Below are 27,473 nucleotides of genomic sequence, written 5' to 3' on the forward strand. Positions count from 1 at the left end.
TATTAAAAAAAGAAGAGTAATCAATACAGCCACTGTAAAGAACAATATGGAAGTTCCTCAAAAAACTAAAAGCAGAACTACCGTACAATCCTGCAATCCCACTGAAGAAGAAATTACATCAATTATTCTGTCAAAAAGACACCTGCACTCTCATGCTGACTGTAGCTCTATGCACAATCACCAAGAATGGAAACAACCTAAGTGTCCACCCACTGATGAACAGATAAAGAAACTGTAATATATACACACAATGGAGTATTATTCCGTCATTAAAAAGGTAAAATGCTATCACTGGCAACTCCATAGAGTGAAGGAAGCCAGGCACAGAAAGACAGGTACCATGTGATTTCACACAAATGTGGAAGCTAAAATGCTGATCACACAGAAGAATGGTGGTTTCCAGAGGCTGGTGAGAACTGAGAGAGGGTGGGAGAGGAAATGACTGGTTAACAGGTACAGCAGAAAAGAAGTTCTAGTGTTTTATTGCACAATAGGATGATGATAGACAACAATAATGTACTGTGTAAATAAATGTATTTTTTAAAGCAAGAAGAAAGGACTTCCAATGTTTTCTCCGAAAATGGGTAATGTTTTTAGGAGATAGTTATGCTTCCTCTGTACTGAGCTTTGTGCATGCATACACATATCCAGACACCACATGGCACCCCACAAACATACATTCTTATGTAGCCACTAAAAATAAAAATTTCAAAAAAAGAAACTACAATACATTGAAATTTTAAAGCCATAACAACTCCCAAACCAAAAAGACCTCATTCTCAAATCTGAAGATGAGACAAACCACCGAATCTCAGACTTAGTATGGGTGGCTTGTGCACTTAACACAAGAGCCATATTTGGTCCTACCAAACCTGATACCAATCCTCAGCCCAATCCTGAAGAATGCTATCAGCTGTTTAAGAATTTGTACTCTAATTTCTCCCAGTGCTTCACAAACCCACACTAGCTGCCAAACACACATCAAGCCCCAACCAAGGAACTAACTGAACCTACATCTCGGGGGACCCAGGCTAATGACACATGTCGGCATTTTAGAAAACAGTATTTCTTGGACCTGAAATCCCACTTATTATTTAAATCACATCCCTACTATAATTAACTAGCAAAGCTGAAACTAAATCGGGCAGATGGGCCAGGCTTCCAGCCAGATGCTAAATGTCAGAATCACACCATCCCAATTCCAGCCCAGTCCAGGCCCAGAAACCGCAGGCTCGGGAGTCTTGCAGGACAGCAGTGACTGCACCCTGGTGGAGATCCAGGACACACATTTCAGTAGCAGCAGCATCACAAGGCCTCCAGGGGTTCAGCTACACATGTGCCACAGGGCTGCAGTTCCTGCACTCAGGCAGGGGAGGGTCTCACCTCCAAGTAAACTTAAAGAAACAGCTAGATTCTCTGGTAGATAGCTCTGCCTATGGAATCTGGATGACACATATTATACACATGTGAATGGCATAACAAGCAGTTTTGGAAATCTGCATGCAAGATGAAGCAACGGCCTGATCAGGTTATGGAAGCATTTATTCCTGATTCTGTGCAGCAGGATGGGTCTCCTTACACACAATTCCACACCCCAGCAGAGCTTCTCAGCCTTTGAGAGAGCCCTCCCTCTGCCTCCGCCGCACTGCCCGCGTCCAAGTTTCACATATCCTAAGGGACTTCAAAAAGTTTGTGGAAAACAGAATTAAAAGTTTATTTTGGATTTTGGAGCAGAAAAGTTTTCAAATCTATGCATAGTTTCTTCATAATACACATTTTCCATGAACTCTTTGAAGAGCCCTGGTTTGCATGGTTTCAGCATTTTTTTCTTTTTGCACCAAAGTAAACTTACGTCTTAATTCCATTTTCCACACACTCTGAAGCGCCTTCACATACCCCAGCTAGGGAGTCAGAATGCCTATCCCACTTGCAAATCACTGCTCTGGACAAATGTAATAAATACCGCGACTGTCCCAAGAACTCCAGCACAGGCCTATGGCTACGGACGCGTGCAATTCTTCAGGGCGGTATTGAGATGATTTGGAGAAAGCCTCCTAGAGAAAGGAACGTTTCACCAAAATTGGAAAGGCCGAAGGGCTATGATTTGATGGAGGAAGTGTGAAGCTATTCTTGGAGTCTGGAACTTCCTGCGCAAAGGCTCAAACACAGAAGAGAGAGACAAAAGAGGCAGCCGATGTTGGGGAGGGGGCAGGTGCTGTCCCGGGACATTTAATGAAAAAGCAGGAGCAAGGCTCCGAGGTAGGATGGAGTTAATTAGTAATGGAACGAGCAGGCCCTTAGCATTCCTGCTAGGATAACCGCCTGGAAGCTGTGAGGCTCAATATTCCAAACAGAGGCCAGCTCCACTGAAAATCCAACTCACATTCTTCAGATCCTTACCACCCTAGCTGAACTATACCATAATATTGTAACAATCAGTGCTAATAACGAATACAAGCCACTGCTACGAAACAGATTTTTCTTTTTCCTCCAGAAAAAGAGCCTATGTATGTCAAATATTGGCCCATGAACAGAAAGTATTTGCTAATTAACTTAAAAAAAAAAAAAAAAACCACTTGTCACAATTCAGTTGGGCCGGTCTAGACGGTAAGCAACATAAAGTCTTCACAGCGTGAATGGCAAACAAGAAGCAATGCCAACTTTCCATCCTCATTTTAGCAGCATAACCAATTACCTTGATTTCTAACATTAACTTGTTTTATTAAAACTTTGAAACCATAAATCAAATGACATTCACCTTAAACGCACGGAGACAATGGCTGGCTAGCACTCAGTGAAGCTAACAGCCCAGGCAGGGCCGCTATCAAGCGCCAGGAGGCCCTCACAGGGAACTCTGGGTATGAATAAAGTCCCACTGTGGAGAGCCCATCGACCTAGCGTACAATGGGAACCGTGCCCTGGACTTGTGCAATTTGGAGGCCCCGTTCTGTCCAGAAAAATTACTAAGCAATTGGCTTTTTTCAAGGGAAGGCAAATTCAGAGACTGGAGCTGGAAGGCAGTCACTCACTTTGATTAAGCACTATCTCTTCATGCTGTGAATGTGGATACTGCACTCCTCTACGGAGCAGATTTATGGCCAAGACCAAGTAAATGCATTGCATTCATTTTCTGCGTTTCTCCCAGCCTACTGTTTTTAAAAAGTCAGTAAGGAATATTGTTTGCAAGTTTCACATTACTGTAATCATGAACTAAAATATAAAAGGAGCTTTTCAAAGTTCGTGTTGGTCTGTTTTGCCAAAAACAAAACAGAATACCCCTGACCCCCTTCCAAACTTCCCCCTTCCCCTGAGTTACGGGTAAATTTATCAGCTTCAACCACACCCCACCCTCCGGTGGGATTCGGGAGCCCAGGGCTGGCTATTTACAACACAGCATTTAAAATAACAAGGCATCTTATTGTAAAAGCATTCCCCTCCCACCAAAAGAAGGTCCCTCCTACCAACCCTGTGATTTGCTAAGGGCAGAAGTATGTACAGCTCCAATTTACACCCTTCCCATCTAGACGCACAGGCTAGAGGACTCCCTCCTAGTTCTGTTATTCTAATAATTCACCTTAATAATTTTGCAAGACAGCCGATACTCAATTTTAACTGCTGGAACTTTTGAAATTGAATAAATGTTCAGCAACTGATTTTCAAAGGAATGCTGGTATACTCATTAAACAGTACTTTCTATAGCTGGATAATGAGAAAAGTTTTTAGGAGGCTGAATAACGTAGTATTTTATTTTGTTAATTATGGTTAATTAGAAACAGGCTTTCTAAACAGTTTCTGCATTCTTATTTCAGAAGATTTATTTCTGTCTTATCACAACAGTTACTAAAGACTTAAAACCTACAAATCAGCTTAGTCTTATTTAACACTCAAATATGGTCAGCATCATCCAGAGACTGAAGCTGAGAGTAAACCAATCTCCGGAGCAAGATCTACGTACTACAGATTTCCTAATAAACAGTCTCAAGTTACTTTTTTCCATATTAGGGGGAACGCCATTTACGAAGTTAAAAATTCTAACAGAACATAAATGTATGATCATACCTATTTTGTGACTTCCCAAATTTCAGTATATTTAAATCCTACCAAAATATGGCCAAACTTTCCTTTAAAAGTGTATCTGCTTGGGTACTTTACAAAGGAAATTCTTCCGGTTATTAAAATGACTTTTTTTAATCTCCCAGCTATATACTCTCAGGCTTAACAGCTGTAAGTTCAATAATTTTCCAAAGCCTAGATTTTTAAGAACACGCTCACTTACACGCTAGCAAAACCTAAGTTCTCGCTCAAACTTTCTGTCAAAAAGATCGACACAGACAGTTCTCCCACGGGGACGCCTGCACAACAGCAATTCTCATGAGCGGGCCTCAGAACGGGGAGACCTTGGCACACGCTCGCCGGCCGCCCCGGCTCCGGCCCGGGCCCCGGCCACTCTGGCTCCATGGATGAAAGCTTTGCTCCAGGCCTCCTGCCCAAGCCCGCGCCGGCCCTCACCCCCGAGGACAAGCTCTCCAAGTCGCGGGGGTAAGCAGGGGCAAAAGCGGCCAGCAAGCCGGGAATTCGCTCCGAAGCCGCATGCCCGGAGCGCGGCGAGGAACTAACTGCAGGTGAGGTTGCATCAGAAGGGAAAAGACGAGTCCTAGGAAGGTGTGCTAAACGGAGCGCACCGCACGCACGCGGCTCACGCAACGGCCGCGCTCTCACTGCCACCACGGCGGTCCCGCAGCTGCGGCCGCGTCCCGCCCGCCCAGCCGGGGCCACTCGCCGGGTACGCCGCGGGCGCCGACCAGGAACTGCAGGGCAGGGAGGGCCTGGAGCCCCCAAGTTCGCCGCCGGCCCTACGGGGCGCGGCGGAGAGGATGGCGAGAGAGCGCAGGGGCCGGCGCACCCGCACAGGACCGTGGAGGGCCCGCGCGGGCGGAGGGCGCCCCCGTGGGCCGTGGAACGCCGGCGCGGCCTCCGTGGGACCGGCCGGCCGGCGGAGCCGACGTCGCTGAGGCGCAGCTCAGGGGTGGCGACGCTGGCGTGGCCCGCGTGCCCGTGGGCGGCTGTCGGGTGGGCGACGGCTGCGGGAATGGTGGCCTCGTGGGACGACGGTGCTGCCCGGACGCTTTGACCCGGGCTCTGTGGTGGGACAGCTGCACGGCCGGCCGCGGGGTCTTGGGGCTGACGGGGGCGCCGGCCGCGCCATCTGGCTAAAAGTCGAGTCCTTCGGGACTGTGGAGGCGGAGGCGCGCCCCGCGCGGACGGCCTCTAGGGTGACCCCGCGCGTCGCGGACGCCGCCTCCGCCCCACCGCTGGCGCACAACAAAGCGGCGCGGCCCGCAGCGGCCCCCACCCCGGCCCGACGCGCTCCCCGCCGGCCCGGCGCTCGCTCTCAACTTCCCGGCTCCCCGCAAACCGGCTCCGCGGGCTCCGGGCGGCCCGCGACGGGGCGGCTCCCGGGCCGGGCGAGGGCCATGGGGGCAGGGCGCGAGGCTCCCGTCCGGACAAACTTCCGCGGCCGCCGCTCCCCGCCCCTCGGTTGGGCGGCCCCGCCGGGCGCCCTTCCCGGAGCCTCGGCCCGCAGCGGTCCGACGTGGGCGCGCGGAACCCCGTGGCTCCGGCCGGCCCGCGGAAACTTTCTCCCGCTCGCCCCCGGTTCCACGCGCCGCCCCCCACCCCCACACACTACTCCCCGGTTCTCGGCCCCCCTCACCTCCTGGGGCGCGGTCTACACCCTCCGGGGCGTCCTGGCCCGCGGCTCTGGGGCCTCGCGCGCCGGGAGACCGGGCGCCGGTGGTTGGAGCTGCTGCTGGCCCCGCAGGGACGGGGGAGTCCCGGGCGGCGACAGCGGCGGCGCGGGCGGCGGCTGCTCCATCTTCCCGGGGCGCTCACGCCGCGGTTCCAACGCGCAGACCCAAGTGGGACATTCGCTACATTGTTGGCATTCCACGGGCGTCACGTGACCCCGCCTCCCGCGTCACTCTCGGCCGCATACCAGCCCGGGCGGGGCGCCTGCGGCCCTCGCTCCTCGGCGGCCGGCCGCCGTGCTCCGCCCCGCCCGGCTCGGCTTCCTGCTTGCCGGCCGCGGCCGCCACCTGCCCACGGCCGCCTCGCGGCCCGCAGGAGCCTGTCGCGGCCTTGCGGGACCGGGCTGCCGTTTTGTCAGCCGGCCCCGTTCTCCCAAGGATCGACCCCCCTCCCTCCCCGCCCCGCGACTGCCCGAGTGTGAAAAGTTGGTAACTCTCGGTACAGCCGCTGTCTCCGTCAGCATCTCCTCCGGTCTTGCTGGAGAAAGTTCGGTGCGGACTAAGTAACAAAGAAGGCCAAAACGCGCGCTCGAATCCATTCGGGCGTGATGCGGGACCCCGCCCCGTGTTTTGGTTAGGAGAAGTGTTGTCTGGTGTGCACAACACAAATGTGGGTTCAGCGTCTCCATTAGCTTTCCTTTGGAGGGCTGTGCATTTGGGGCAAGGCCACAAGCGGGATTGTGCAGAGATGCTGAGGAGAAAATAATATTCCGGAAGCCAAGTCCTAAAGCTGCTTCTCTGGCTCTCCTGATAGCATCGCACTTCCTACCACCACCTGCCAGCGGTGCTGAGATCTAACTACTGAAAGTCACCCCTATTTCCTCCCTAACAAGCTTGGGGCGGTTTACATTTTTAGCCTCAGAACAAACGCCGATGCACCTCATGGTGCCCGCACCGTCTTAACAACCTGTCTAGCCTGCAGCCCCTGGCTCACCTCACCCTGTGTGCCTCCTTCCTCTCTCAATCCCGTAGGGCCTTAGCGGTTCCAGGGTTGCTTTGCAGGCCTTCCTCCTGTTTCTGTCAGCTTGGAGCTCTGATGGCTAAACCGTGGTCGTGCCGCTTGGAATTCAGGTTCCTTTGTCAGTCTCACCTTGTGCTAGTATTGGGCGCAGAGCAGGGCTCCAGCTGATGTTCTGTTATCGAATGATGTTGCGTTCCCCTGTGTGCCTTTTCGCTAATAGCCCAGCTGCGCCCATCTCCACGCCCACCTCGCCCCAAGACACGTGTGCCTTTGAAGGTTCTGTCCCTGCTCCCCCGCTTTCTAAAGTATAAAGTAATTTTTAAGAAACACTTCTGTCAAATGAAAAATACTATAAAGTACAAGATTTAATGGACTTTAAAATTCATGTGTAAGATACATAATAAACATTTTCAGTTGCAATGACCGTTACAGCACTGTTTACAACAGTGGAAGATCTAGGAGGACCCAAAGACCTAACATCTAGGAAAACAGTATTCAAGTGATGGAGTGTAGACAGTAGCCGAGTGAATGTATACACTCTCCATTTGTCAAAGGGTAGATGAACATGGAGAGAATTCAAAACCAATGAGGAATAAAAAAAAAAAAAAGCAGATTGCAGAACTATTTATATACTGTGATGCCATATTTATAAATAAACAAAATCCCACAGAACTTACACTAATCACATACTTTCTGTAAGTATAGACACGAGCGGCAAGTGTCCAGGCGAGCCCCGTGACAGCTGTCGTCTGTGTAGGAGAAGAGGGGAAATTGCTCTGAGGACAGAAAAATGAGGACTTCAGCTTTATCCACAAGATGTGCTTTGTTTGATTTAAAAGACAAATCATTCAATCTCTTGAAAGTTGTTGATTCTTAGTGGGTCAGTTTAGTAATGTGATATATTATTCTTTGTGCCTTTTGCAAAACATCTCTAAAAATTTTTTTCATATATAGAGGGCCAGGGTACTTCAGAAAGTCTGTGGAAAATGATATTAAAAGATAAGTTTATAGGGCCAGTGCTGTGGTGCTGTAGTTTAAAGCCCCAGCCTGCAGTGCCAGCATCCTATATGGGCACCGGTTCAAGTCTTAGCTGCTCTACTTTGGATCCAGCTCTCTGCTATGGCCTGGGAAAGCAGTGGAAGATGGCTCAAGTCCTTAGGTCCCTGTACCCACATGGGAGACCCAGAAGAAGCTCCTGGCTCCTAGCTTCAGATTGGCCCAGCTCCAGCCATTGCAGCCATCTGGAGAGTGAGCCAGAGGATGGAAGACTTCTCTCTCTGGCTCTGCTCCTCTCTGTATCTCTCTTTCAAATAAATAAAATAAATCTTATAAAATAAAATAAATAAATTTCAAAAAATATAGGTTTATTTCTGGTGGAAAAATAATTTGAAACCCATCATCATGTTTTTTTACACAATATGTATTATTTTATTTTCATAAAATGCATTTTCCATGAACTTTCTGAAGACCATTTCTCAATAATTTGGAACAAAGATGAATTGGAAACAAGTCCATTTCTGATATAGGGCCTTGGCTTATGTAGGAGAATGTTATGATGAATGGTTTGGGGATGTATTTTTTTTTTTAAGATTTATTTATTTATTTGAAAGTCAGAGTTACACAGAGAGAGGAGAGGCAGAGAGAGAGAGAGAGAGAGAGAGAGAGAGAGAGAGGTCTTCCATCCAATGTTTCACTCCCCAATTGGCAGCAACGACCAGAGCAGTGCCAATTCAAAGCCAGGAGCCAAGAGCTTCTTCTGGGTCTCCCACATGGGTGCAGGGGCCCAAGGACTTGGGCCATCTTATACTGCTTTCCCAGGCCATAGCAGAGAGCTGGATGGGAAATGGAGCAGCCGGGTCTCGAACTGACGCACACACGGGATGCCGGCACTGCAGGCCAGGGCGTTACCCGCTGCGCCACAGCGTCGGGCCCCTTGGATGTCTGTTTATTGACGGGAGTCATTCATTCTTTCCAGTTAGTGTTTGGTGTTTAGAGAATCTGCTGAGACCTATTGGAAACCACACACTGGGGATGCTGTGGTGAACAAGACCACAAGACTGGGGCCAGTGCTGTGGAGTAGAAGCTTAAGCCTCTGCCTGCCATACCAGGTGTCCATTTGGGCACCAGTTTGAGTCCCTGTTGCTCCACTTCCCCTCCAGCTCCCTGCTGACGTGCCTGGGAAAGCAGCAGAAGATGGCCCAAGTGGTTGGGCCCCTGCACCCAACTGGGAGACCTGGAAGAAGCTCCTGGCTCCTAGCTCCTGGCTTCAGACTGGCCCAGTGTCAGCCATTGCCACCATTTGGGAAGTGAGCCAGGGGATGGAAGATCTCTCTTTCTCCTCTCTGCACATCTGACTTTCAAATAAATAACTAAATAAATCTTAAAACAAAAACCACAAGATTTATCCACTAACGGAGCTGACACTCTAGAAGGTATGTTCAAAAAGTGACAAAATATACTATCTAATTTTTTGAAACATCATGTATATTTTGTATATTTTATTTAAAACATTTTTGAAGTCTAGGAAAGCATACAGTTAAATCTTAAAAGTGGTAGTATGTAGGCGGGTGCCACAGCTCACTAGGCTAATCCTCTGCCTGCAGCGCTGGCACCCCGGGGTCTAGTCCCAGTCAGAGTGCCAGATTCTGTCCCGGTTACTCCTCTTTCAGTCCAGCTCTCTGCTGTGGCCCGGGAGTGCAGTGGAGGATGGCCCAAGTGCTTGGGCCCTGCACCCCATGGGAGACCAGGAGGAAGCACCTGGCTTCTGGCTTCGGATCAGCACAGCGCCAGCTGTAGCGGTCATTTGGGGGGTGAACCAATGGAAAGGAAGATCTTTCTCTCTGTCTCTTTCTCTCACTGTCTAAATCTGCCTGTCCAAAAAAAAAAAAGGTAGTATGTGGGCCCGGCACTGTGGCATAGCCGGTAAAGCCGCCACCTGCAGCACTGGCATCCCATATGGGCACCAGTTTGAGTCCCGGCTGTTCCATTTCCGTTCCAGCTCTCTGCTATGGCCTGGGAAAGCAGTAGAAAATGGCCCATGTCCTTGGGCTCCTGCACCTGCATGGGAGACCCAGAAGAAGATCCTGGCTCCTGGCTTCAGATGAGCACAGCTCCTGCCATTGCAGCCATCTGTGGAGTGAACCAGTAGATGGAAGGCCTCTCTCTCTCTCTCTCTCTCTGCCTCTCCTTCTCTCTGTGTGTAACTCTGACTTTCAAATAAATAAATAAATCTTAAAAAAATGGTGATTTTTGTCTTGTAAATCCTGATATTTCTACAGTAGAATAATTACTGACAAAAAGCATTTTTAAATTAAATAATCAACTGCATATAATGTATCCAGCTGGAAGGGTAAGGCAAGGGCAGCTGAGCAGAAAGCCTCCCGGCGTGGCAAAATTGTGATAGAAAAGTTGATTAACATAGTATGAGAGTACTTCAAAAAGTTTATAAAAAATGGAACTAAAAGATGTTTATTTTGCTGCAAAATTGGTTAAAATTTATGCATGGTTCTTTCCATGAACTTTTGGAAGACTCCTGTGTATATATGTGTTTAAGTACATACTGTGTTTTTTTGTGTTCTTGTTTCACACCACGTATCTCCAAACTTGTGTGTTATCTCATTTAGTCATCCAAACAACGGTGGATTTTTTTGTTTTTGTTTTTTTAGATTTATTTATTTGAAAGGCAGAGTTAGAGAGAGAGAGAGAGAGAGAGAGAGAGAGAGAGAGAGGACTTCCGCTCTTTATTTTTAATCAGTGTGGCGTAGGCTTAGCAAATATGCCTACCTACAGAGGAAGGTTCTCTCCCAGCAGACCAGGGTCGGAGCATGAAAGGCCTAGGAAATCAGGAAGAAGGATGCCACCGTGATGTGTTTCACTTGCTTTGAGGTTGTTTCAAGCCCTTATAATTTGTCTCCTTAACTAGATGATAAATTCCTTGAAAACAAGGATCATATTCTTCCCAAAGCCTGTACATAAGGAAACCTCCTAACTGCTAAGTTGAATGTATTCAATGCAGTTTAAAGGCTGCTTTAATACGTCAAATATCAGAGTTTCAAACACCACCTGTTGCTCTTGGCCAGCTCAGAAGTCTATTCCTTGGTTCTTTGGGGATTTTGGTTCTGCAAACTGGCAGACCTTTTGAAGAGTTAACACCATCACCTCTACTAGGTGGGGACTCTGTTTCAATGATAAACTTGAAGTCTTTTTTTTAACTTTGATTATTATGAGTAAATATACACAATATTTAATCTACTTTTTTAAGCCATTTTTAACTGTACAGTCCAGCAGCATTAAGTACATTGACAGCATTGTGCAGCTGTCACCACTGTGCTTCCCGGAACTATTTCGTTTAAAGATTTATTTACTTATTTGAAAGTCGGAGTTATACACAGAGAGAAGGAGAGGCAGAGAGAGAGAGGTCTTCCATTCACTGGTTCACTCCCCAGATGGCTGCAACAGCCGGAGCTGCGCCGATCCAAAGCCAGAAGCCAGGAACCTCATCCAGGTCTCCTATGCAAGTGCAGGGGCCCAAGGATGTGGGCCATCTTCTACTGCTTTCCCAGGCCATAGCAGAGAGCTGGATTGGAAATGGAGCAGCCAAGATTCGAACCGGCATACACGTGGGATGCCGGCACTGCAAGCGGTAGCTTTACCCACTCCGCCACAATGCTAACCCCTCCCAGAACTATTTTATCATCTCCAACTGTACCCATTAAACAATAATTTCCCATTAAATAGTCACTTCCCTTTCTCCTCTCCCCTCACTCTTGTCTCTTTTTTTGGGAAACATTTTCATTGTTAGTTGTTGTGACATTATACACAAACGCAAATGCACACACACACACACACACATATAAGTACTAGTCTCTGCCACCAGTACCTGAGACAGAGCCCCTAAAACCCTTTAGGAGCTAAGGGAAATCTTTTGTTCTCATATTTGGTCTTTGACCAGTTTCTGGCACAGACCTCCTAAATCCCTTCGACTCTCCTGGGTGACAGGAGCATCTCTTGTTCTAACAGGGAACACTTGGTGGATTCCTGGATGGTGACTGATCATCAGAACAACCAAACTGTGGTTAAAAGCTTGGAACTTTCAGCCCTGCCCCGTCCTCCTGGAAAAGGAAAGAGGGGCTGGACACTGAGTTAACAATCAATCATGCCAACGTAATGAAACTGCCATAAAAATTCCTCAGCTGCCAGGTTGGCCAACACACCTGCGTGCTGGAAGGGTGGCACGCTCCAGCCGCAAGGGGACAGAAGTTCCTGAAGTCGGGACTCTTCTAGACCTCGCCCTGTGTGTTCACATCTCTTCATCTGCCTTTTCATCTGTAACGTTATGATATCCTGTATTAATATAGTAAACTTGTAAATGTGTTTCCTGGAGTTCTGTGAGCTGAACGAGTATGTCAGTGGAACCTAAAGAGGGGTGGTGAGCACCCTGATCTGTGGCCAGTCAGAAGAATAGGTGACAACTGAGTACGTGTGATTTGCATCCAAAGTGGGTGCAGTCTTGTGGAACTGAGCCCTTAAGCTGCAGGATGTGACTCTAACCCCGGGTGTCACTCTCAGAATTGAGTTACTGCAGGGGCACCCAGTTGGAGAATTGATGAGTGTGGGGAGAAACACGCACGTATTTTAGTGGCCTCGTGGTTGAGTGTTGAGTGTGAGTGCAGAAAGGAAATCTTCTTGCTCCCTCACCTAGTTTTTCCTTTACAGCAGCTTGGCCTCTGCTGGGTAGTCAGCCACTGTTTAATTTTGTTTTTATCCTCTCTAGGCACCAACCTTTAGTAATCTGTTATACCTTGCAAATTTCCAGCTTTGAATCTGCTGTTAGCTAAGCAGCATTAGCTACATGATGGAAATTGTCTGTAAAAGAAGAGTTAACAGAACTTCTTGTCCCTATCATTGTCTCCTGTGCAGAGAACTTTGTAATTTTCAATGACTAACCTCCTTTAGCCCCCTCAGCTCCTAAACACCCTCTGCAGAGTTTATATTATCGGAAGTCAGATATATAGGATAATGCTATTTTTTTTTTTTTTTGACAGGCAGAGTGGACAGTGAGAGAGAGAGACAGAGAGAAAGGTCTTCCTTTGCCGTTGGTTCACCCTCCAATGGCCGCCGCGGCCGGTGCACCACGCTGATCTGAAGGCAGGAGCCAGGTACTTCTCCTGGTCTCACATGGGGTGCAGGGCCCAAGGACTTGGGCCATCCTCCACTGCACTCCCGGGCCACAGCAGAGAGCTGGCCTGGAAGAGGGGCAACCGGGACAGAATCCGGCGCCCCAACCGGGACTAGAACCCGGGGTGCCGGCGCCACTAGGCGGATAATACTATTTTAAAGAGAGTGATAGATGGTAGATGAATAATTGGAAATATCTTATATCTTGTATTTTAAAATACCTTTACTGAGGCCCAGCACTGTGGCGTAGTGGGATAGGTCTCTACCTGCAGTGCCAGCATCCCATATGGGTGCTGGTTTGTGTCCTGGCTGCTCCACTTCCAATCCAGCTCCCTGCCGATGGCCTGGGAAGGCAGCAGAAGATGGCTCATGTGCTTGGGCCCCTGCACCTGCATGAGAGAGCCGGAAGAAGCTCCTGGCTCTTAGCTTCAGATTGGCCAAGCTCCGTCTGTTGCGGCCATTTGAGGAGTGGATGAAAGACCTTTCTCTCTGTCTCTGCCTCTCTCTGTCTGTAACCCAATGCCTCAAATAAACAAATATCATCTTAAACAAATAACTCATTGTGGTACATTGAATCTGCTGTTAGCTAAGCAGCATTAGCTACATGATGGAAATTGTCTGTAAAAGAAGAGTTAACAGAACTTCCTGTCCCTATCATTGTCTCCTGTGCAGAGAACTTTGTAATTTTCAATGACTAACCTCCTTTAGCCCCCTCAGCTCCTAAACACCCCCTGCAGAGGTGCCACTTGCAACTCTGGAATCCCATATGAATGCCAGTTCCAGTCCTGGCTGCTCTATTTCTCATCCAGCTCCCAGCTAATATGCCTGATAAAGCAGCAGAAGATGGCCCAAGTGCTTGGGCCCCGGCATCCATGTGGGAGATCCAGAGAAGCTCCTGGTTCCTGGCTTCAGCCTGTCCCAACCCTGGCTGTTGAGGCCATTTGAGGAGTGAATCAGTGGATGGAAGATATCTCTGTTTCTCTCTGATGTTTCTCTCTCTCTCTCTCTCTCTCTCTCTCTCTCTCTCTCTCTCTCTGTAATTCTGCCTTTAAAATAAATAAGCAAGTCTTTTTTAAAAGCCTTTATTTAATAGAGTCCACCAATTTTTTTCTTTGTAAGTTTTAACTCAATTTATTTTTTAAAATTTTGGTAAAACACACATTACATAAAATTTACTGTCTTAGCTGTTTTTAAGAGTGTGAATTATTATGTTTTATAATAATAAAAACACTTTGGATACCAGAGTGGAAAATTCCCAGTATGAAATTTCAGTTCCTATGGGTATATTTTCTAATATTAAAATCATGACAGAGAAAATTTTAGTCTATCCTTATTTATTCTTGCCGTACTTTTGGCAATTTTGAAAAACAGAAAACTCGAGAAGCCTCTGGTGTATAGTTAGGGAGAGCCCAGGGTCCACCTGCCTCCAGGGATGCCAGTGGAGCTTCATTCTCTGAATAGCCACTCTGCTTCTCAGATGAGTAATAAAAGATAAGGTTGCATAAGAATTGCTCAATACTTTGAGAAGATTCATTCCCAGAAGAGCTCAAAGAAACATAGTGAAGATACAAATCACACTCTGCATTTAAAGAATTCTTATGTTGACACTTTGCGTTATTAAGAGAATTGCTAAAACAAAATTTTTTCTTACCACATCCCTGTTCTTTTACGCCTTTTGCTGAGTGAGCTATGACAGCAACCCCAGTTATTTGCTTCTTTCTCATTATATTCACGGTGGGCTATAACTTCTGTTTCCTTTGCAGATGTGAGCAGAATGCTATTGTGTCTATAATTGAAATAAGAATCCCATTGAAAAGGTGAAGTTTTACTTCTCCATGCTCCAAAACATTCCTTTCAAATTTTAACCTAATCTCTTGGAGTAAACACTGTTAGAATGAATGTTAGAAAGAACAGACGTTTAAGGCCTGAATTCTGGCCTCAACAAAATTCATTTATTTATTTATTTTTTTTTAGAGGACAGATTTATTGTTGGGTGGGGGAAGCCCGACTCTTGGGGGAGAGGGCTAGAGGGTGAGAGAGGAGGAGAGCATAAGAGATAGAGATCAAGAGCTCAACAAAATTCATTTCTATACAAAATTAACACTTCAAGGTCACACAGAAGCATCTGAGCTAATCTAAATTGACAATAAATATTTAAATGTGAAATTGTAAAAGAAATAGTTTCATGATCTATTTTTAGCTTTGCATTTAAAATTAACCACGGAGGCAGGTGTTCGGCATGCTGGTTAAGACACCTTGTCCCACGTTGGAGTGCCTGGGTTCAGTCTGTGGCCGTGATTCCTGGCTCCAGCTTCCTGCTAATGCAGAGCCAGGGAGGCGGTAGTGATGGCTCTGGAAACTGGGTTCCTGCCTGCAAAGTGTCCGGCGCCTAAAAAATCTCCCCAAGCAAATGAATCAATTAATTTACACGCTTTTATTGGAATTCAGTTCCCTCTGGTCCCAACAGAGCGGGGAGCCGGGGAAGTTGTGTCTCAGAGGTTGGGAGGGCTCCTTTTGTAGATACAGGGCGGGGGGTGGGGGGGGTGGGTGTAAAAGTTAAGGCGGGTCTGATCCTCATTGGTTGACCTTTAGGCACCTGCGGGCGCTTTGACAAGGACTTTTCGTTCCTGGAAGTGCGGGTAGGGACTCTCCATTCCCAGAAGTGTGGGCCTTCTCTCCTTGCAGATCCCAAAGCTACCTCTGCCATCCCCCTGCGAGACCTGCTTATGTTCCTGGCCTCCAGCTTTGGCCCAACTCCACCCCAGCTGTCGTGAGCATTTGGGGAGTGAACCAGCAGGTGCCTGTTTATCTCTCTGCCTCTCAAACATAAATAAATAAATACAACCAACTACTAAATATTATTTGGGTTGCCTTTAACAATTGCTTTTAATACCAGGCATTTTGCTTTATCAAAGCAGATCTTCAAAAGAAAAACTGAGTGCATTTTGTTTGGATGTTTAATAAATGGGTTTTGATCATGAAAACCAGGATGAGATTATAATAAAGTGATTCACACGCAGAAGCGGAAGCAAGCCAGTGACAAAGAGGAGGCCAAATGTAAGAAAGCAAAGGGAAGTCGACATGAATCAGGAAGCAGTCTTTGCAGGCTGTATTTGATAGTTGGTAGCCTCAGCCCAAGAATAGCTTCTGGGTTTGGGATTGGAACTTGGAAAATGTGCCAGAGCTAAGACTATCAGAGAGACAGAGATGGGAGGAAGGACTGATGTGCAAGGTAAAGAAACTTGGAAAGGGAAAAGAAACAAAGTCACAGAGGAAGCCTGGTATTTGAGGAATGCAGAGAATGGACTCCGGAGAGAGAGTAGGGAGGATGGAAGTAAACACAGAAGTGGGCAGAGGCGATGGCCTAGCTCTGTGATTACATACTGCCAAATTAATGCTGGGGAAGAGGCTCTGGAAAACAAACATGGAAACATCACAGGAGGTGAGAAAACTGAATTGAGCTTTACATAGAGAGAGGAGACTCAAGGGTTACTCTCTCGTGGATGTCACGGTGCCCATGGACCATGGGAGTACAGGATGCCTGTGGGATGCCTATACACAGAAATGTGACGCCAGAGAGAAACAAGATCTTGACTTTGCTCTGGCCAACCTACCCTTTGCTTTTGGTATTTTGCATAGACGGGAATTTTGGTATCTGCATGGATAGTAGACATTGTAATTTGCATCATAGAGTTCTAATTTTTTTATTTCTACACTTAAAACCACTGGCTAAACATTTCCATGTATGCCTTGACAACCTTTCAAAGCCAAAATGATCTAAAATAGAACGTGTGCATTCATTCAGGAAATGTGCATTGAGCACTTACAGTGAGCCACTGTTGTCCTCTCAACCGGAACCTCATTTTTTCGACATAGACTTGTTGGCACCCAGGTGCCAGGGACAAAATAGTGAGCATGGACATTATCATAGAACTGTGACGTCTACTGGGAGAGGTAAGTAATCAGGTAATGCTACCAATGCTACCAATGAATGGGAATTTGAGATTGTGATTAATACTCTAAAGGAAAGACACACCTTCCCATGAGAGCTGGAAATAGAAGGGGTCTGGCCTCATCTAAGAAATCAAGGACCAGTAATGAAAGGTGAGACAAAGGAAACCAGATGAACATAGAAAGTACAGTAGCCCCTTCCTACCCACAACTTCACTTTCTACACTTTCCATTACCCAGTTAGCCCTGTCTGAAAATATCACATAGAAAATTCCAGAAATAAACTCGCTATACATCTACATTAGGTGCTATTCTGAGTAATGTGGTGAAATCTCATGCTGCCCCACTCTGCCTGCACAGGATGTGAATCCTCTCTTTTCTCAGTGTATTCACGCTGTATATATTATCTGCCCCATTAGTCAATAGCCATGTGGGTTATCAGATCCACTGTTGCAGTATCACAGTGCTTATGGCTGAGAAACTGTTACTTTATTTAGTAATGGCCCAGGGGTGGGCATCGTGGTGCAGTGAGTTAAGCCCCACCTGGGACACTCATATCCCAAAAAGTTGTGCCTGGGATTGAGTCTAGCTTTCTGCTAAAGTATACCCTGGGAGACTGCAAATGATAGTTCAAGTACTCGGGTCTCTGCCACCCACATGGGAGACCTGGATGGAGTTTCTGATTCCCGGCTATGACCTGGCAGAGCTTGGGCTGTTGTGGGCACTTGGGGAGTGAACCAGTGGGTGAAGATCTGTCTGTCTGTCTCTCTCTCTCTAGCTCTTGCTCTTTGTTACTCTGCTTTTCAAGTAAAAAGAAATAAACTTTCAAAAATAATGGTTAAGAAATGGTCCCACGGTGCAAGAGCAGCAATCCTGGTACTTTAAGAAGTAAAGGCTGTCTGGCCAGCTATCTGGCCAGCACTGTGACTCACTAGGCTAATCCTCTATCTGCGGTGCTGGCACTCTGGGTTCTAGTCCCATTTGGGGTGCCAGTTCTGTCCCAGTTGCTCCTCTTCCAGTCCAGCTCTCTGCTGTGGCCCGGGAAGGCAGTGGAGGATGGCCCAAGTGCTTGGCCCTACACCCACATGGGAGACCAGGAAGAAGCACCTGGCTCCTGGCTTCAGATCGGCGCAGTGCGCCAGCTGTAGCAGCCATTTGGGGAGTGAACCAAAGGAAGGAAGACCTTTCTCTCCGTCTCTCTCTCTCACTGTCTAACTCTGCCTGTCAAAAAAAAAAAAAAAAAAAAAAAAAAAGAAGAAGTAAAGGCTGTCTTATTAGGGAAAAACAAAACAACACATACGCTGAAGTTGGTACTATCTACAGTATGGATGAATTTTCTACCCATGAAATTTCAGGAAAGGAAAAAGAAATTTACACCAGTTTGGCTGTTGAACCTCAACCTGCAGAAGTTTCAGCCACAGTGTGTGATAAGTGCTTGGTTAAGATGCAAAAGGCATTAAATTATGGGGTTTGGTACTATCTGTGGTTTCAGGCTTCCAGTGGGGGTCTTGGAACTTGTCCCCAAGGATAAGGGGGGATTACTGCATTTCAAGAGAAAACCACACGGGGAAAGGCCCTGCCAGGGAGGGAAGGTGATGCAGCATTTCAGACACAGCCACCACTGTGATAGGCAGGTGGGGTGAGAGCCAAGGGGCCAGGGGAGAGAACCAGCCTGGGCCACACTAGGCAGGGCTTTGCGGGTTATTGTGGAGATTTCAGTCTTTCTACCCAGAACAACAGGAAGTCACGGAAGTATCTTCTGTAAAGGCGTGACATGGTCTGATGGGGATACAAAAGGTCCCTCGAATTGCTCTGAATGGTGGGAGCCAGGAGGAGGAAGGGAAAGCTGTGTGGCCGGAACATCACGGTAGTTGAGAAGAGACACGACCCAGCACGGACTGGGATGATAGCTGTGCGTGTGGAAGTGATGGTGAATCTTTGGGATTCTGAAGCTGGAGCAGCTCTGTGGACAAGGGAAAAGGATGTAGCTCCTGGGTTTCTAACTTCTAGGATTGGTGGGTGACAGTGCCTTCCATGGGACTGAGGCCATGAATTTGTTTAAGAGGTATCTTCAAGATGCAGTGGAGTGGTTGGAGAATCCACGAAGGCAGAGCGGTAGACCCAGATTTGTAGTTCTGGCAGGCCTGGGGAACCGATTGTCTGCCAAGAGCCGATGGGATATTGATAACATCATCTGTGGGGCTAAATAAAATGAACAACTTAAAAATGAGCCTGCTATAGATGCAGTGAATTTCAAGTCCTGCCTGCAGTTGCTCTGGCGGGGCCAGAACCAAAAATGATTTATTTTTATTTTTATTTTTTTATTTTTTTTTTTGACAGGCAGAGTGGACAGTGAGAGAGAGAGACAGAGAGAAAGTTCTTCCTTTGCCGTTGGTTCACCCTCCAATGGCCGCCGCGGCCCGCGCACCGTGCTGATCCGATGGCAGGAGCCAGGTACTTATCCTGGTCTCCCATGGGGTGCAGGGCCCAAGGACTTGGGCCATCCTCCACTGCACTCCCTGGCCACAGCAGAGAGCTGGCCTGGAAGAGGGGCAACTGGGACAGAATCCGGCGCCCCGACCGGGACTAGAACCCGGTGTGCCAGCGCCGCAAGGCGGAGGATTAGCCTAGCGAGCCGCGGCGCCAGCCAAAAATGATTTTGAAGATCTTCTACAACCATCCCTGCAAGCAGAAATCAGATCCAGAGATACACACCTGTGAGTTGCCAGCAGAGAGTATGGATGGTCACATAGCTGAAGGTGGCCATGAATTTGCCTTTGTGGGCAGCGGTGGAGCGGGGAGGGAGTTGGGAGGGAAGACTAGAGTTTGAGGAAATGCAACATTTCATGGCAAAGTAGAGGAAGGGGGAGCCTGCACAGGAAATAGACAAGGTGCTAGAGATTGGAGCAAAGTGTAGTTATGAAGAAACAAAGGGAAGAGTGTTTCAAGACGGACATCGACAAAGAGGTATAAATGCTACTAAACAAATCACGTGAGTGGCAGCTGACAAGTGTCCACTGGATTGAAAGGTGCGGCAAGTTGTCGGAACCTTAGCGAGAGCTCCGCTGGTAGCAGACGGTAGAGGGGCTGGATGGGCGACAGTGGTGAGGGGTAAGGGAGCAAAGAGCAGCGAAAACCGCACTGAGAAATTCAGCTGGAAAATGGAGGAAAGTGATAGAGCAGCAGCTACCGGAAAGTGAGGGTTCCAGGGGAGGGTTTCCTTACGAATGGGAGAATCACACAGGAGACTCCCACACGTTCATGTATAGCAAATCACCACACGCTACCGACTGGAAGCTGCTCGTGTTTATCACTTTCCTGTTCAGTAGCTCCACAGTGTGGGTGGAGAACAGGCTTCGGGTAGGAGACCGCCCTCTCTCAATGTCCATTTCACTTCGACACTGACACAGTAGCCCAAGAAGATGCCCTGGTTTCAGTTCCTTCTCTGTCCCACTCGTTCCACACAGTTGTAAGCCAGATTTGTTTCCCTAATGCACAGCCTGCTTGGAAACCTGTAGGAGCTCCCTCATTGCCTACTGTGGAAAGCCTAGACTCTAATAACCGACATTTTCAAAAAGTTTGTGGAGGGGCTGGCGGGGGCGCCGGTTAGAGTCCTGGCTTCTCCACTTCCTTTCCAGCTCCCTGATAATGTGCCTAGGAAAGTAGTAGAAGATGGCCCAAGTCCTTGGGCCCCTCACCCACATGGGAGACCCAGAAGAAGCTCCTGTCTCCTGACTTCAGATCAGCCCAGCTCTAGCTGTCACAGTGATTTGGGGAGTGAACCAGCAGATGGAAGACTCCCCACCCATGCTCTGTCTTTACCTCTCTCTGTAACTCTGTCTTTCAACTAAATAAAATAAATATTAAAAAAAAAAAGTTTGAGGCTGGTGCTATGGTGTAGCAGGTAAAAGCCACCAGCTGCTCCACTTCTATCCAGCTCCCTGCTATGGCCTGGGAAAGCAGAAGATGGCCCAAGACCTTGGGCCCCTGCACCCATGTGGGAGACCTGGAAGAAGCTCCTGGCTTAGCTCTGGCCATTGCGGCCAATTGGGGAGTGAACCAGCAGATGGAAGACCTCTCTCTCCCTCTCTCTCTCTCTCTCTCCTTCTCTCTCTGTGTAACTCTGACTTTCAAATAAATAAATAAATCTTAAAAAAAAAAGTTTGTGGAAAGTAGAATAAAAAGGTAAATTTATCTGAGTGCATTTTTTTTAAATCAATGCACAGTTTTTTCATACTACGTATTTCCACAAATATTGTAAAGATCCCTCCTAGGCACGATCTCAAATTTTTTTTGCATCTAAATATATCTTAACTCTATTTTCCAAAGAATTTGTTGAGGTGTCCTTGAATAGTAATCCCACTTTTTGGGCCATCTCTTAGACTCTTTGCACAATACAGACACTTGTAGGGTATGTGTGCAGGGATGTACCCTAGGTGCCCCGTCCAGTAAGAATGCTGCTTCCTGCATAGGATCTGTCCCCACACACTGCTGTCCCTTTCAGGCCTGAGTGTCCTTCTTCTCCCTAGTTTCTTTCCTTGTTGAAATCCCTACCTCTTGTGATGTTCAGGATAATGACCACCAAAAGTCGTCCTTGCCTTCATGCCTGGAACCCGTGAATACTTCACCTGGCTCCACAAAGGGCGCGCCAGCAGGCGTGACAAAGATTTACAGACCTTGAAACAGGGAGACTGTGCTGGGTTACTGGGGGTGATGTAATCAAAGGGATCCTTCAAAGCTGAAGACGAAGGCAGAGGGGAGGCCAAAGAGATAGGAAGATGTGAAAGAGGAACATAATCTGCTAGTGGCTTTGAAGGTAGAGAAGGAGGCCACGAGCCAAGGAAGGCAGTGCCCTGGAGAAGCTGAGAACGGCCCTCTCTTTACAGCCAGCAGGCACACAGGCAAGTCTAACACAATCACAAAGACTTCATCCTGCTGCCAACCCGCGTGAGCCAGAAACGACGCCCATCAACCTGCAGAAAGGAACCCAGCTCTGCCAGCTCCTTGGTTCCCCCCCACCCCGCCGCCGTGAGGTGCACCCATCGGCAACAGGAAGCTACCCCATCATCCTTCATGGCCTGGTTCTCATTCAACATCACCAAGAAGCTGCCCTTGATCTCAGCACTTCCATCCTTGTGACAAGTGGTCTGGTGTCGCGGTGGGTGGTTTATTTGAGAGGTAGAGTTACGGACAGTGAGAGGGAGAGACAGAGAGAGAGTTCTTCCTTCTGTTGGTCCACTCCTCACATGGCCACAACAGCCAGAGTTATGCCGATCCGAAGCCAGGAGCGAGGTGCTTCTTCCCGGTCTCCCATGCGGGTGCAGGGGCCCAAGCACTTGGGCCATCTTTTACTGCTTTCCCAGGCCACAGCAGAGAGCTAGATTGGAAGAGGGGCAGCCAGGACCAGAACTGGCGCCCATATGGGATGCTGGCACCGCAGGCAGAGGATTAACCTACTGAACCACAGCGCCAGCCCCACCTCTAACTCTTAGGTCCCTTCAGATGACACGTCAGACAGGGCAGCAGCCACCATGTCTAACATAGCAGCCACTCAACAAATACTGTTTTTTAATAATCAGTGGACAAATGGAAGTCCCCTTGCAATGACAGAACTGTAATAACCATGAGAAGCCCACTCTTTCTGTTCTCTTTCCCCTCAGGTTAAGTATTATCATCTAATCAGAGGCCAGCTTTTTTTTTTTTTTTTTTTTTTTAAGATTTTGTTTATTTATTTGAGAGGTAGAGTTACAGACAGTGAGAGGGAGAGACAGAGAGAAAGGTCTTCCATCCACTGGTTTAGTCCCCAAGTAGCCATAATGGTGGAGCTGGGCTGATCCAAAGCTAGGAGCCAGAAGCTTCTTCCGGGTCTCCCACACGGGTACAGGGACCCAAGTGATTGAACCATCTTCTACTGCTTTCCCAGGCCATAGCAGGGAACTGGATTGGAAGAGGAGCAGCTGGGACTCGAACCGGCACCGATATGGGATTCCGGCACTGCAGGTGGAGGATTAACCTATTGCACCACAGTGTTGGCCCCGGAGGGCACCTTTTTACTATTGATCATCTGTGGCCAGCCCCAAAACCATTTGACTACTTGCTGTTAACAGGAATTACTATTCTTACCACATAATTAACTTTAATTAGTTGTGTTCCATGCCTTTTTTTTTTTTTTTCTTTTTGACAGGCAGAGTGGACAGTGAGAGAGAGAGACAGAGAGAAAGGTCTTCCTTTGCCGTTGGTTCACCCTCCAATGGCCGCCGCGGCCAGCGCGCTGCGGCCGGCGCACCGCGCTGATCCGATGGCAGGAGCCAGTAGCCAGGTGCTTTTCCTGGTCTCCCATGGGGTGCAGGGCCCAAGCACCTGGGCCATCCTCCACTGCACTCCCGGGCCACAGCAGAGAGCTGGCCTGGAAGAGGGGCAACTGGGACAGAATCCGGCGCCCCGACCGGGACTAGAACCCGGTGTGCCGGCGCCTCTAGGCGGAGGATTAGCCTAGTGAGCCGCGGCGCTGGCCGTGTTCCATGCCTTTCTAAAGAAGCTGCACTTAGGGCTTTAGGGAATTAGTAATAAATAACAATGAATAAAGAGACAATTTTACCTGCAACTGGCTGCTGACAACCAAGGTATTCAAACTGCTGATAATACAAATTTACATTCACACCAAACAGAATTTGTTTTAATTATGAATGGCTACGTTTCTATTTCTCCACCAGTGCAGAATTATGATTGAGGGAAGAATATGATGGGGAATATAATTTGTATTTAAACTTAGAAAGAGAAAAATAGGTTTAAAAGTAGATTTGATCCTCCAGATCAAAGGGCATGTTCATGTTCATTTATACTGAACAAATACTTGGACAATAACAACGAGACTGACAGAACAATTCCACCAGGTTAAAAATCGATATATATCAGGGCCGGCGCTGCGCATAATAGATTAAGCCTCTGCCTCTGGCACCAGCATCCCATGTGGGCTCCGGTTCATGTCCCAGCTGCTCCACTTCCAATCCAGCCCCCTGCTAATGACCTGGAAAAGCAACAGAAGATGGCCCAAGTGCTTTGGATTGGCAAAGCTCTGGCTGTTGTGGCCATTTATGGAGTGAACCAGCTGATGGAAGACTTCTCTCTCTCTGTCTCTCCTTCTCTCTGTAAGTCTACCTCTCGGCCCCATAAATAAATACCTCTTAAAAAATCCATATATATGAAATCCTATTGTTGAAACATATGACAGTGTGAGGTTAGATTCCAACATGAAGTATGATTGCTCCCTTGACAATAGAAACATGAATTTCACTGATCCCAGGACTAGAAATTTAGGACGTCAAGACAAAAAGAAAACATGTTTTAGACAGTTAAAACGCTATTAAAAATCACAAGTCGGAGTTAAGCTAACAGATTCATTTTATTTGACGTGATCAGACATGATAGGTGTTTTCACCAGGCTCTTGCCAATTTCTAAGCGTTCCTGTCACCCTCCTGTCATGCCTTTCCTCTAACAAATAGAGTACTGTTTATCTTTCAGCATGAATATGAGTTAAAGATCTCTCTAATGACTGCGCCATGCCACTCTTCAAATATTGGATGTGGTTTAGTCACAGAGCTCTGGAGAAACGCGAGATGCAATCTGGCCAGGAAGGGTGGAAGCGGCAGGAAACAAGAAGCAGCCAAGAAGCAGGACCGCGGCAGAAGCTCAGTCAGGGAACGGCACAGGCTGTGAGCCAGCGGCAGAGCGCCTGTAGGGGAAGAAGCCCAGAGACGGCGGGGCTGCCTGTGTCCCAGGGCTGTCGGGCTGTGGTGCCCACCCTGCTGCTGCACCGCCGCTCCGGGCAGTCAGTTGTTCAGTTTCCTTCTCCAGTTGAAGCGTTTTATAAGTGAGCACCCTTGAAAAGAGTGGAGGATCACTTTGCCTTTTTATTATGGGATGGAGGAGGAGTTGGAAGGAAGAGAAGAGGAACTTCGAGGGCTCCGCGAGTCCTGGCATAACGCGTGGGAGGTAACCACGTTCAAGTCGCCACATTTGAGTACCGGGCTGATTCCCCAGGGGCGGCAGGAAATTGGCTGAGCGTCTCTGACCTGTCTCTCCTACCCCGCGCGCCACACTGTGTTTTCCCTGTTCTCTGAGATACCCCTGCTTATTTGTATTTTGAAGGTAACTCCTGGGAGGTGTCAAACCTTTACGATTTAAAGGACTGGATCTCTTTAGGTGGAATTTCAGGAATTATATGTACTTTTTTTAAAAAAATTATTTTATTTATTTGAAAAGCAAAGTTACACAGAGGCAGGGATAGAGAGTGAGAGTCTTTCATCCACTGGTTCACCCCAGAAATGGCCTCAACGACAGGAGATGGGCTGATCTGATCTGAAGCCAGGAACCAGGAGTTTCCTCCGGGTCTCCCACGTGGGTGCAGCGGCTCAAGGACTTGTGCCATCCTCTAGTGCTTTCCCAGGCCATAGCAGAGAGCTGGAGCAGAAGTGGAGCAGCCGGGTCTCGAACTGGTGCCCATATGGGATGCCGGCACAGCAGGTGGCAGCTTTACCTGCTATGCCATGTTGCTGGCCCCAGTACTTTTTTTCATTCATTCATTTCACATCAGCTGAACCAGATTCCAGACCCGGTGCCACTGTGGGGACCATAGTGGTGGCCAAAACAGACACTTCTCTGAAGCCATAGGACTTACGGCATAGAGAAACGGCCAACCACAAGTCAAACAATCATAGAAACAGTACCAAGTGCCACGCAGTCAGAGACTGGCAGATCCAGTGGGTGGCGGGTTCGAGGCAGGGCGGGCTGGGCGGCGGGTGGGATCGGAAACCACGCAGGAGCACCTGATGGATTTCTGGAGAGGCGGGAGGCTGCCCAGGAGCCTGGACTGCCTTGCACAGATGCCACGTGAGTCCCAGAGCCAGGCTACTCTGGCTGGATGGCCCCCGTTTTCCCCACCAAACCAACCCCTGTCTCCGGGGTGCTGACAGGAGTGATTTGAGGCCACAGCCAGGTTGGGTGGGATCAGAGCCCACCCTGAAGACTTCCCTTCAGCCTGATTACCTCTGCAAAGACCCCGTCTCCAAATTAAGTCACATTTCCATGTCCTGAAGGTTAGGACCCCAACAAACAAAGGAATTTTAGAACCAGCAATCAGGCCGGCGCCGCGGCTCACTAGGCTAATCCTCCGCCTAGCGGCGCCGGCACACCGGGTTCTAGTCCCGGTCGGGGCGCCGGATTCTGTCCCGGTTGCCCCTCTTCCAGGCCAGCTCTCTGCTGTGGTCAGGGAGTGCAGTGGAGGATGGCCCAGGTGCTTGGGCCCTGCACCCCATGGGAGACCAGGAAAAGCACCTGGCTCCTGGCTCCTGCCATTGGATCAGCGCGGTGCGCCGGCCGCAGCGCGCCGGTCGCGCCGGCCGTTGGAGGGTGAACCAACGGCAAAGGAAGACCTTTCTCTCTGTCTCTCTCTCTCACTGTCCACTCTGCCTGTCAAAAAAAAAAAAAAAGAGCCGGCGCCGTGGCTCAATAGGCTAATCCTCCACCTTGCGGCGCTGGCACACCGGGTTCTAGTCCCGGTTGGGGCGCCGGATTCTGTCCCGGTTGCCCCTCTTCCAGGCCAGCTCTCTGCTATGGCCAGGGAGTGCAGTGGAGGATGGCCCAGGTGCTTGGGCCCTGCACCCCATGGGAGACCAGGAAAAGCACCTGGCTCCTGGCTCCTGCCAGGATCAGCGCGGTGCGCCGGCTGCAGCGGCGGCCATTGGAGGGTGAACCAGCGGCAAAAGGAAGACCTTTCTCTCTCTGTCTTTCTCTCTCACTGTCCACTCTGCCTGTCAAAAAAAAAAAAAAAAAAAAAAAAAAAAAAAAAACAAACCAGCAAGCCAGGGCCCATGGGCCCAATCTTGCCTACTGCTCATGAGCTAAAAATAATCTTTACATTTTTAATTGTTGGGGTAAAAAAAAAATAAAAAGAAAAATCCAAAGAAGAAGAAGGTTTCACAATAGCAATTCCTTCTCCAGAGTCTGCAGATAAGCGCTAGTGGAGCCCTGCCCTGCGCATTCCTCTACATGTCGTCTACGGCTGCTTTCTCCCTGCATCCATGGAGTGGACACGACAGGGCCACGTGGCCCGCAAAACCTAAATATTTGCTGTCTGTCCTTTATAGGAGAAATTTGCCCACTGCTGCTTAAGAGTCACAGCTAGGATGGACGAGGCTAGACCGGAGGTGACAGGGAGGTATCAATGACTTCTGTTTTTCTGTTCTTCTTCACTCCCCCAACATTACCATAAAGCCCAAGGTGTGCAAATGCCTACAAAGACCACCCAGGCAGGTAACTGGAACTCCTGCTAGTACCAGTGTACAAAGTGCCTTGCCTAAACATTTGCAAACTCTGTGTGTGTGTGTGTGTGTGTGTGAACTCTATGCTGGTGAAACAAGACACATCTGGATGGCCGGGGCCGCGGCTCAATAGGCTAATCCTCTGCCTTGCGGCGCCGGCACACCGGGTTCTAGTCCTGGTCGGGGCGCCGGATTCTGTCCCAGTTGCCCCTCTTTCAGGCCAGCTCTCGGCTGTGGCCCAGGAGTGCAGTGGAGGA

The 27,473-nt window shown here is 48.5% G+C and overlaps 1 protein-coding gene across 2 annotated transcripts in view; it reads right to left on the minus strand.

Annotated features, from left to right (window-relative positions):
- The window catches only part of LATS2 (large tumor suppressor kinase 2), a 77,062-nt gene extending 71,105 nt beyond the window's left edge, over nucleotides 1–5,957 (minus strand). For both annotated transcript variants that reach the window (XM_002712803.6, XM_008259923.5), the window contains exon 1: nucleotides 5,714–5,957. The gene's annotated coding sequence lies outside the window, so the exon portion shown is untranslated. The remainder of the gene's footprint in view (nucleotides 1–5,713) is intronic.
- Nucleotides 5,958–27,473: the final 21,516 nt, after the last annotated feature.

Source organism: Oryctolagus cuniculus, chromosome 9 (assembly GCF_051225735.1).
Source record: "Oryctolagus cuniculus isolate XC-2025 breed Fujian yellow rabbit chromosome 9, ASM5122573v1, whole genome shotgun sequence".
In the NCBI taxonomy this organism is placed as follows: Eukaryota; Metazoa; Chordata; class Mammalia; order Lagomorpha; family Leporidae; genus Oryctolagus; species Oryctolagus cuniculus.